The sequence below is a fragment of the Echinops telfairi genome, unplaced genomic scaffold, assembly GCF_000313985.2.
Source record: "Echinops telfairi isolate 266 unplaced genomic scaffold, ASM31398v2 ScPeMD7_60;HRSCAF=208, whole genome shotgun sequence".
NCBI lineage: Eukaryota > Metazoa > Chordata > Mammalia > Afrosoricida > Tenrecidae > Echinops > Echinops telfairi.
The window spans coordinates 35039411-35051448 of record NW_022103958.1 but is presented as its reverse complement, the minus strand read 5'-3'; positions in this window follow the sequence as shown (position 1 = coordinate 35051448).

Sequence of the window (12038 nt, the reverse complement as noted above, 5' to 3'; positions counted from 1 at the left end):
TATGGTTTATAGGGGAAGGCCTAAATCCATTTTTGAGTCTCCACAAAAAACCCAGCTTTCATTGAATTCTTTCTAACCATTTAACCAGTAATGTGAATAGCTTTGTCATGAGGCATTGTGCATTAGAAAATACATTACTGACCCATAGTGCCACAGCGAACAACACTGGAGACACACTGTGGGAATTGTGCCTGATCTGACCAGACCACACTGAGGCGAAACACTAAGGGTGTGCAACAGAGCAGCAAGGGGAGCAAAGCAATGACATCCCCAAAATAGACTTTGGGGGCAGGGTGTGGCACCTCATCAGACTCAGCCGGAAAACAACTGGACCAACGGTTCCTTGGGAACATGGAAGAGGGGAAGGTGAGGGAAAGGAAAGAGGTAGCCAACAATCCCAGGGATAAGAGAACAACAAGTGATCTAAAATCAATGGCGAGAGAGGTGTAGGAGGCCTGGTAGGATTTGATCAAGGGCAACGTAGCCAAGAGAAATTAATGAAACCCGAATGAAGGCCAAACATGATAATGGGACCAGAGGAAAGTAAAAGGAAATAGAGGAAAGAACTAAGAGGCAAAGGACATTCAAAGAGGTCTAAATACAGGCATGTACATATGTAAATATATTTACATATAACGATAGGGAAATAGATCTATGTACATATATTTATATGTTAAGTATCAAGGTAGCAGATGTACATTGGACCTCTACTCAAGTACTCCCTCAACACAAGAACACTTTATTCTAATAACCTCGCATTCTGTGATGCTCACCTTCCCAACACGATCACTGAAGACAAAATGGGTGCATAAGCAAATGTGGTGAAGAAAGCTGATGATGTCCGGCTATCAAAAGATATAGCATTTGTGGTCTTAAAAGCTTGAAGATAAACAAGCAGTCATCTGGCTGAGAAGCAACAACGTCCACATGGAAGAAGCACACCGGCCTGTGTGATCATGAGGTGTCAATGGGATCAGGTATCGGGCATCAAAGACCCACTACAAAAAAGCATATCGATGTGAATGAGGAGGAGGGTGGAGTGGAAACCCCAAAGCCCATCTGTAGACTATTGGACATCCCCTCACAGAAGGGTCACAAGGAAGAGACGAGCCAGTCAGGGTGCAGTATAGCACCAATGAAACACACAACTTTCCCCTAGCCTTTAATGTCCCACCCCCCACCCCATTATCATGATCCCAATTCTACCTTACAAATCCGGCTAGACCAGAGCAGGTACACTGGTACAGATAAGAGCTGGAAACACAGGGAATCCAGGACAGATAAACCCTTTAGGACCAATAATGAAAGTAACAATATCAGGAGGGGAAGGGGAAGGTGGGGGAAGAAAGGGGGAACCATTCATAATGATCGATGTTAACATTGCCCCCCGCCCAAGGGACAAACAACAGAAAAGTGTGTGTAGGGAGACAGCAGTCAGTATAAGTCATGAAAAAAAAATTATAAATTATCAAGGAGGGTGGGAGAGGGAGGGGGAAAATGAGGAGCTGATAGCAAGTGCTCAAGTAAAAAGAAAATGCTTTGAAAACAATGATGGCAACATATGTACAAAAGTGCTTGACACAATTGATATATGTATATGGACTGTGGTAAGAGCCCCCAATAAAATGATTTTAAAAAGGAGAAAATACATTCCTATTACTCCCCATAGGCAGTCTAGGGAAGAGTGGCTTAGCTCGTATGGATTTACCTAGGTATGCCCTTAATGGAAATTGGGGTTTGGGGGTCATATGGTCATGACTACCTTGGTTGGAGGGCATTTGGAGGACCAATCTCAGAAGCGTTCCTATTCAGAATAATGTATGTGTCCCAATCATGGTCCCATTCCTGCTTCTGTAGTCCTGCCTGCAACTGCGATGGATTGATCTGCCTCCAATCATGCTTTTTTGACAGTTCCTTTTGTACTGTCATGTCCTATTGAAGTGGCCATGTCTCTATAAACCCTTATAAACACCATGACGGTCTCCTTCAGCCGGATAAATTTTCTGTCTTGTCTTTGTCTTAAGACATAATAAATGTATCTCTTTAAATTATATTTGAGATTTGGTGGGTTTTTTTCATCTTCTACAACACCACTCAAGGTGGTCTACAGGTAAAATACAATCATGACCCAGATTCCACCAACAATCTTTAAGGAGATGGGAAAATGAACCATCAACTTCATATGGTAAGGAAAGAGGCTTCAGGTAGATAAAACACCACTAAAAAAGAAAAACAAAGTAGAAGACCTCACACTTGACGATCTCAGAACCTACTTACACAATCCTGTAACAAAAGCATAAGTGAGTACCGTGAACATATTTCTATATATGTATTTACATGTAAATACATGCACTGCAAACATATATCGTAGCATCTTCAAGTTGACGTGAGATTATGTAACTACCACAGGGGGACAGGGAGTAGTGAAAACCAGAGAGCAAATGGTTCGCCTATGAGTGAACGTGGAGGCAGAAGAGGGTCCCTGAGAAGGAAGAGGAAGGCAGAGGAGTCAGAGAATGGGCAGAGAGTGGATCAGGGTTTTCTTTGAGCTGAAAAGGCTTCCCCTTTCTGAGACCATGTCCTACAATCTCGGGCAGTGGTTCTCAGCCTTCCTCAGGCCGCGACCCTTTCATACAGTTCCTCATGCTGTGGTGACCCTCCAACCATCACATTATTTTCATTGCTACTTCATCACTGTCATTTTGCTACTGTTATGAATCAGGCGACCCACCCCTGTGAAAGGGTCTTTCGACCCCCAAAGGGGTCGCGACCCACAGGTTGTGAACCGCTGATCTAGGAGAAGAGAACACGGGGAGCCAACCATTATGGACATGACCATCACCACATAGGAAATCTCAGGAGAAGGCAGAGCAGCCGTCAAAGAGATGGAAGAAAACTTTCACGCCAGGGATGGGAAGAGAAGGCTCAAGGGATGAAGGGATCCCTGGCACAAAACTCACTTCACCCGATGCACCAGGGAACTAGAACGAATGGGCTGCAGGAAACTCAAGGCGGTGAGAGAATCGAGGAGGTTGTGCACACAGACCACGGAGGGACAGATTTCCTTACACTCTGGTCTTCAAATACCCAGCTGGCCAGACCTGCCGCTGGGACCCCACAGGGATCTTATCTTTCAGTCACGCCTCCAAGCCTATGCATGAAACCTCTTTTCAGACAGTCTTTCTCTGACTCCGCTATGCTTACCTCACTCGGGCCTCTAAGTCCCAGCTTGAATGTCACTTCCTGATTCTTCCCTCCACATACAGTGATAACTCCACTTCTGAAGGGCTCCAAGCATGAACTTTCCACTACTGGGACAGCGAAATTCAAAATGAAAACCTTCTCCATGTCCATAATGTTGCTTGATAGTCCGTTAGTGTTTGATAAATGGAAAGAAAGAGCTGAAAATGCCCTCCACCAGGCAGGTTTAGTCTGAGAGGGAAGACATGACGATAAAGATAATGATGTGTGACTTGCAGTCAATGGAGGCCTCACTGGGTGAAACAGAAGCTACCAACGGCTCCTAACTGGAAGGTTGGGAGTTTGAGCCCATGCAATGGCTCCTCAGGAGACAGGCTTCTGAAAGGTCACAACCTTGAAAACCCAGTGGAGCAGCCTGTTGTGCACACATGAGGTCACGTGGCTTAGAACCAACTCACCAGGTTGACTGGAAAGAAAGGCATTTTCTGGGCTGTGTTTATTTATTTTTTTGCTGCAGTGAATAAAAAGTCTGTTCTTTACTCTGCAGGAAAATGCAAAGCAGGTTTGTGTGCTTCTTTCCCTCCCCCCTCAACAAACTGGTAGGACAAGAATGACAAACCACTCTAGGTACATTTAAAATAGTAATTTGGCCTTTATCATGGTTAGAAAATTGACTCACAGAAACCTACATAAAGTTCAGAAAATGGCCCTGCCTGTGCCTCAGAGACACAGGAAACTAGAACTAAATTCAGGCCTTTTCCGGGGAAGAAACAAACTCAACACAAAAACATGAGGATTTACTACTACATGGAACTACTAGAAACTATTTTATGAGGATTTGTTGCACTGACAGACGTCTATATTGTGAATAAATGTTCTCTCATCCAGAACCATTAGAGCTCAGACTTAAAAATTCAATAATATTAAATGCTATTATTTAATATTATTCGAATATCGTTATTCCAAGGGTCACAGAAATCCTCCCAATAAGTTTCTTTGAAAGAGAGCAAAATCAAACAGCTAGCGAGAGCTAGGTATTAGTCACATACCTCACAGTTGCCTCAGGCTTTATTTTCTTACGCATTAATTCATTTGAAAGTCATTTCAAATGTCAGGGTGATTTTTATTTCTCTTATTTACCAGATAGATTTTTATTTACTCAAATATTTCGCAAAACTACTATTGTATACAAAGCACTATGCTAAGCACCAGAGGGAACATAAAGAAAATCTAAATTCCTAGTTCAGATTCTAAACTCCACAGGGCCCAAGCTTACAGCTGAATGAGTGAATGAATGATTTTTCTTAGAATATGCATCCCTTATCTCTGCACAACTTCCAAACCATCCTTCAAGGTCCAGTCCAAATGTCGCTAGCTGGTAAGCCTTCCCTTACCGTTAGCCCATGGAATGCATCGCCCCCTCAACTGTGTTCCTACAGCATTCTATACAATGCTGTATGAGGACAGTGGTCATGCCTGGTTGCTCCTGTCTCTGCCTGTCCCCACAGGACTGGGGCATCTTGAGAGGCCATGACTCACTTTATCTTTTATTCCCCTGGATCTAGTATAGTGTCTAACACAGAGAAAGGTATTGGCCCTGACTCAATCGCATTGAGATAAGAGAGGGGGTTTTAATTAAATGAGCAAGTCCGTTGCTTACAGGCTAAGGTATACCCTCAAAACTCAATCAATGAAGCTTAAAGAAAACCACTAACCTAAATGGGGTCCTCCAAGTTTTTTTCCTAGGCTGTGCTGAACATGAGCCCCCACTAGAGGGTGCCATTTGGGAGGCCAGTACAAGAAGCCTCGCTGGATTCCAAAGATCTGACCTGGCCACCTGGGCTGAAACAAAATACTTAGAATCAGGACAATATCTAGCACCCAAAGTAATCAGAAAGGCCAAAGGACAAGAAGGTGAAGTTGCCTCACTAAACCAAGGACCAAAACTCAACTCCAAGGCAGCCACTTGTCTGAATCAACAAATGCCTTGCTGACTGCAAGAGCGGCCAAACCAAAGTCATTGCCATCATGTCAACTCTGGCTCACAGTGACCCTGTGGGACGAGATTTCCGAGGGTTTCAGAGACTGTAACTCTACAGGAGTAGAGCCTTGCCTTTCTCCCTCAGAGCGACTGGTGGTTTCAAACTGCTGACCAGGAAGCAGCAAATTACCTTTACCTGAGGTCTCTGGCAGTTACAACATGCCTCGAGCCCAGTCAACTTAATCCAACAGCATTGTCAGAAAGGCACTGTGGGCTTTGAGCAGGTCACTGCCCCTTTCTTGGCCTCTGACAGAAAACATCGTGGGGAGAGGGGCAGAGTCCGAAGTAGAGGGTCTGACAATCAAGGGGAATGTCCTCAAGTTTCTTCTGAGAACTAGAGTCCTCCAACCAGCTCCACTGAGCACCCTCCCCATCACGTCAAGAAGGCAGACAGATGTCCACTCCCTGAGATCACAGCCAATCGAAGGAGGGCCCTGCATGAGCTGTGAGGAGAGCAAGTGGAGGCGTGGTAAATGGTCCCTACTTCCTAGGGATCGAGGAGAGGAGAGGATGCCAAGGAGGAAACTACAGCTGTGCAGATGGCAAGCACTCCAGGACTAAAGGCCCCCAAATCCAGGATGGCCAGCAACCTGGGGCTCCAGACTGATTCGGCACTGGCAGCCCAGAACAGACCACCTCCAGGAAGCTCTACAATGGGGGAGAGCATGGGATTATATGGCCTGTTTCTGGTTATTTTAACATAAGGGTATGTTTAGAGAAACTATACGAGTGATCTGAAAACAGGAGATTTCTAGGTAACCAGTCATCTACCTTCTAGAGACCATAGAGAACCAAGTAGAAGGGGAGGGGGTGGGGGAGGGCACACCCAGGGGTTTAGCTTGTAGAAAGGTCTTCTGCTTGGATATCTTCCACAGGGCTACAGCAAACAGGCATATTCTGTGGTCAGATGGAGTTCACAGTAGTACATCATTTTTGTGCATACATGTGCATGGTACATGCCCTCTTTGTACCAGAAGCTTTGCACTGTCCTTGGAGGTGGGGGTGGGATCAATGATGCCTACCATGTACAGTTCTAACGGTGGCACTAACCTCCAGGACAAGTCCACACCCATTCAAAGTATAGCCCACCTGAAGCCTAGGGACAGATGCCTAGCCCAAAGTCGCACAGCTAATTAATGGCACAAGGAAGACTAGACCCTCACAGTTCAGTCAGCCAAGCAGCTGGTTCTGTGGCTTCCTCCCCAAGCCACAGAACCAGTGGATGACTCTTCAAGGATGCCAGACCCACAATGCCACAGGAAGGCTAACAGGTAGTTCAGATGATAATCACACCTGATCCAGGGCTGTGACGGGAATAAAAGGAAATTGTTCGAGTCCTGAGTTTTGCCAGGAACTTTGGTGGTGTAGTGGTTACTCATTGGGCTTCAAACTGCAAGGTCAGTTCAAAGCCACTAGCCACACTCTGAGGGAGAAAGACTGGGCCTTCTACTCCCATCAAGTTACAGTCTTGGAAACCCACAGGGGCAGATGTACTCTGTCCTACGGGATCAGTGTGGGTCAGAGTTGACTGGTTTCCTTTGGGGGATTTTACAGGCAGGCTAAAGCCTCTCGAAGAACCCTACTCCTGGATCCACCTGAATCTACCTTCTGTCTACACAAAGCACTTCAGCCAGCCTCATGTTGGCCCTTCCCACACCTGAATGAGACACAGGAAGCAGCAAATTACATTGACCTCGAGCCTGGTCAACTTAATCCAAAGCAGTTTAACCAGTCTCTAAATAAATTGTGCTGCCCTTGAAGAACAGAAACAAGTCTCAAAGACAGTCCAAACAGAAGTAGCAGGTTTAGCTGCTGCGTACATGCGATGGTAACGAGACCATATGAGACATTATCATCTTCCCTTCTGTGGCTTTAGGCAGAATTAGTCACCTTGGCTCAGGAATTGCTTTGACAGAAGAGATTCATAAAAGCAGCATGATGTTCAGAAGTTAGAGACAGGAGTCTTGCAAGTGGATCCAAAAAAAAAAAAAAGTCTACTTCATAATCACTTGCAAACTAAATTATATGGGGATGTGCAAAAATACATGTCCTTGATAATATCTACTTAAAAATTGGGAACTTCACTGTCCAAAACCAAAAGATTGGTTAAATTATAGTTCATTCACATGCACCAAGTGCCAGCTCCACATTGGTAAAGCCTTGTGCTGGAGGACTTCAGGGCAATTCAGATAGATCAGTGCTTCCCAGAGTGGGGCGTACTGCCCCCTGGGAGTGCTGGAACCACCCAGGGGGCTGCAAACACAGCTGCCTACACTTTATCCTGGATTATAGGTATTTAATTGCCAGGGGGTGCTGACTTTTTTGGGGGGGTTTTTTCTGAAAAGGAGGTGGTGGGCCAAATATGTTGGGGAACCTACGGAACAGATCAACAAAAGTATACCATGCAACCTTTAAAAATCTTATCTAGTGCATAAATTATGATCCTAGATAAATTTAGAGAGAGAGAACATAAATTAGTGGCTGCCAGAGGCTGAGGAGAGGGAGGACTGGGAGGAAACTTCATAGAGTAAGTTTTACTTCAGAAGGAAGTACAATAGAGGTAGTGTTGCCCAATATTATGAGTGTGCTAAATGCCACTGAACTACTCATTTTCAAATGGTTGATTTAATGTGATGTGAATTTTACCTCAATATCTTTTTTTAATTATGACTCTCAGAAAACTTTTGTGTTGTGGCACATTTATGGGATATTTTTAAGTACAAAGGAACAAAAAGTGAGGCTTTGGCAGACTTGGGGTGAGGGGTGATGTGTATGCTTGACAAAAAACTGGCTGAAGGTACACAAAGACAGGAATTATTAAGTGTAATTTTCACTTTCATTTGTATATTTGTTCCCACTAAACTTCCAAATTTTCTACCACCAAATAGGCATTTTATTTGTAGTAAGAAAAAGACATAACTAAGCACCAGATGTGGTTGTTTTTTTTATATGTACTGAGCATGTAATACCTCGGTACTATTGAAAATGTCCCCCAAAGCCTAGCAGGAGATGGGCTGGAATCTGAGGTCTGATGCACTGGGAAAGAAGGATGCAAGTGACGTGTTTGCTGTGAGACTCTCTTAATTATATACGCATGTATCATTTCTATAATTAGAAAAGACATAAATGTTGGGCAGAGAAAGCAGCATGAGTTTCAGGCCCAGAAGCAGAGCCCATTTCAAGACTGGGCATCTCAGGGCTGGGAGAGGAGCCCCTTGTCCCTACACCTGGTGCCACTCCATTCATTCATCCTTCAGCCCGGCTCACTGCCAGTTCAGCTCCAGTCTCTCACCATTTTGAATAGTATCGAAGTCTTACACACTCCGCACATATAGAAATCAATACCTCTGGCACCTTGTTATGTCTTTTTCGTGTTACCAATGAAACTGATGACTTCATTAAGAAACAGGACAACTGGAAGGAGAATTCAAAGTCCATCTTGTTTGTGCCAGATTACATTAGGAACCTGAAGAAAGCACGTTTGTGAATGTTTAATAAAATACCCAGAGCCAGAAACACATGCCTCCATGCTTGGATTATCTTTTTCCCAGGCTCGGAAGCCTAAGCCAGTGATGGCGAAGGAAGATGTCGGGTCAGTGGTAAATGAAGTTGGAAAAACTGGATCCAGAGGGGCCCTAAGTAAGAACATCAGGCCTGAACACCCCCGGTAGGAACAGACCAAAGTAATGAACTGACTTGGCTCAGTGAAACCACTGTAGTACTGAAACCACCTTGATTAGAAAGGCTGGTGCAACAAAAGGGCCCCGCAGTTGAAATCTAATCTGTGTTCATTAACAACCCCAAGAAGGAAAACACTTCTTTATCAGTGTGCAGTTCCTAGCAATGCCTCTCCCAGAAAAACCTGGCTCCTGGGTGGCAGAGGAGGTGGTGGCATGGGCTACGCACTGGACTGCCAACCACAAAGTCGGTGGTTTGAATCTACCAGTCACTCTGTGGGAGAACACTGAGACTGCCTGCTCCCATACAGATTTAGTCTCAGAAAGCAAAGGAGCAGTTCTATACTATGGGTCAAAATCAGCTTGATGGCAGGGGGTTTGGTTTGGGGTTTGGACAGAGGGCGGAGGTGTACATGTGTGGAGAGGGACCCCTGCACCTCTGTGTGGTGCTCACCTCAAACTACACCCAGAGGAAGGAGCCCAGGTGAAGCCGGGAGGTTTTCAGTGCTGAAGCCTGGTGTCTCTGTAGGACCCACTGACTGACCAAGAGACAATGGCAGGTCCCTCCACACCAGCCTCAGCTCTCCTCCCCAGGCAGTGGGGGGAGATGGACGGGAGAGGAAACAGAGGAAGGCAGGCACAGCTCGCAGTCCAAAGAAACCATGCTGCAAGAGGACCCCACAGGGAGGGGTGAGCTTCCCTAGAGACCCAGGAAGCTTCCTCAGCCTCTGGGACCAACCAAGGGAGGTGTCAGGCAGTGTCTCCAGCACGCAGGAGGTACTAGCTGCACATGGGTGACAGCAGGATCCAGAGGACAAGTGGGACAGGCCACCCAAGGTGATACTCACCCACTGGCCTGAGCTGACCACAGGAGAGGTGTTTAAATAATAAATACAAACAACAACTGTCACAGCTACACCCCACGGCTGAGGCCGCCCAGAGCCTCGGGGCAGATACACTGCCGGGATGGAGCCACAGGTGGGAAAGCAGCTCTCCCTCCAGCGGCCCACCTACTCCTTGTACCCAAGCGGGTCCTCAAACCTCCATCACCTCAGTCCCCACGCTGCCCGCTGCATCCCCAATCTGTCCCCTTCCCCGCTCCACCCGCCAGGAAGGGCACCACTGCTTGTGCCCGCCACAGGGGGGGTTGACAGGGGGGGTGCCTCTGGCTGAAGAGCTTCATCTCCTTAAAACATATCCCCCCTTGTTTTCCAACTGCAGCTCTTCCTAAACCCCAACCCCTCGAGTGTTTGTTTTTAAAGGTCATTTAATGATGTTTCCCCCAGGGAGGTTCCCACACTGCCCCCTCCCCCAACTGGCTTCCCGGCCACTCACACAAGCAATGAAGTTCCCAAAGGGATGATGGGATCTCACCCACTCAGCTAGGAAGGGCTGCAGAAAGCACCCCAACCCCGACTCCTGCAGGTGACCCAGACAGACGATGGACTCGGTGGCTCCACGCAGCTCCTCAGAGGGAAAAGGCAGCTGGTTCTTGCACCTGCTCTCGCCCCTCACAGGCACTGAGCCGCCCACAGCTTCCAACCAGGCGGCCAAGAGCTCCAGAGAGTTTACAGTTACGGCCTACAGGCAACCGGAGAAGTGGCCCAGAAAAGAGGCCCTCCAGCCCCGCACTGGCCCCAGCCAAGCCCAAAGGGGGCTCTCGAAGCTGTGCTTTTCTCTGCTCCCTGGGGCAGGGTCTGCAGGACACCTGGAAGAGGGAGGGAGGACACACACTGACACACCAGCCCCACCCCCAAGATCTGTCCCGGAATCCTCAAAGCTGGGCACAGGATCATAGCCCCCTTCTGCAGCTGCCTCCTGGCAGATGGAGGAAGACTGGGTTTCTGAATCAGATAGCTCTCAGCTCAAACTGGAGTGCCGACAGAGAAGTGGCTGACACACTGCACCACTAAGCACAAGGCCAGCAGTTCAAACCCATCAGCCACTCCTTGGGAGAAAGTGAACGCTTTCTACTCCTGTAAAGGTCTGTAGCCTCGGAAACCCACTGGGGTGAATTCATGGGGTCCCTTTGGGTTCCCCTGAGTAGCAGTAAGTTCAGGAGCAGTGAGTTGGGTTGGTGGTCAAACTGAAGCTCTGCCATTAAGTAGCTTTTCAATTTGGGCAAGTCATTCAACTCGCTGACCCCGTTTTCTCACCTAGAAGGAGGGGCCAGTAATTCCGACCTCATCGACTGTGGTGAAATATGAGTACCCTCAAGGCAAGTCCACTGCTGTGGAGCCAATTCTGACCCAGACTGACCCTGTGGCACGGGGTTGACTGCTCCCTAGGGTTTCCAAGGATTCGCATGGATCTCTAAAGAAGCAGGCGAACACATTTCTCCTACAGAGTGGCTGGGAAGTGGAGAAACCTTACCTTTCTGTGAGCATCCAAGAAGTGCTTACCCACCGTGCCACCCCAGAAACTCACTGCCATCGGGTCAATTCCGACTCACAGGGACTCCGTAAGACAGAGCAGAACCACCCTTCTCCGTTAATGAGGCTGCACCTCTTTACTGGAGTAGAACGCTTTGCCTGTCTCCGGTGGATGGGCTGATGGTGGCTTTGAACTGCTGGCCAATGTATAACCACTATGCCACCAGGGCTGTGCCCTTAGGCTCCCTAACATGAATAAAGCACTTATCGAAGGGTCTAGTACACAGTGGGCACTTAACAGATGTCTTTGATGAGCCCAACCAAAATGCACCAGGTAGAAAGGGGGGTTTTGTCTTCCAGCAACGGACAGCAATTTGTTCTGATCCATGGGGTTTTCATTGGCTAATTACGTTGTTGCTAAGTGCCATGAAGTCGATCCCAGCCCACAAGAACCTTCTTATGTACAACAGAAACACTGCCCTGCCCCGCGCCATCCTCATAATTGTTTAAGCCCGTTATTGCAGCCCCTGTGTCAATCCACCTTGTTAACAACCTTCCTCTTTCTGGTTGACCCTCTACTAAGCATGGTGTTCTTTGCCGGGCACTGGTTCCTGCTGATGACATGTCCAACATGTCAGCCTCACTTCCTTGGTCAGTTCTAACACCAGTGTCCCACACAGCCATTCTCATCTCCAGGCTGCTGGCGCTGGGTCAGTGGGTGCCAGCTGCAAATGCAAGGGTCCACAT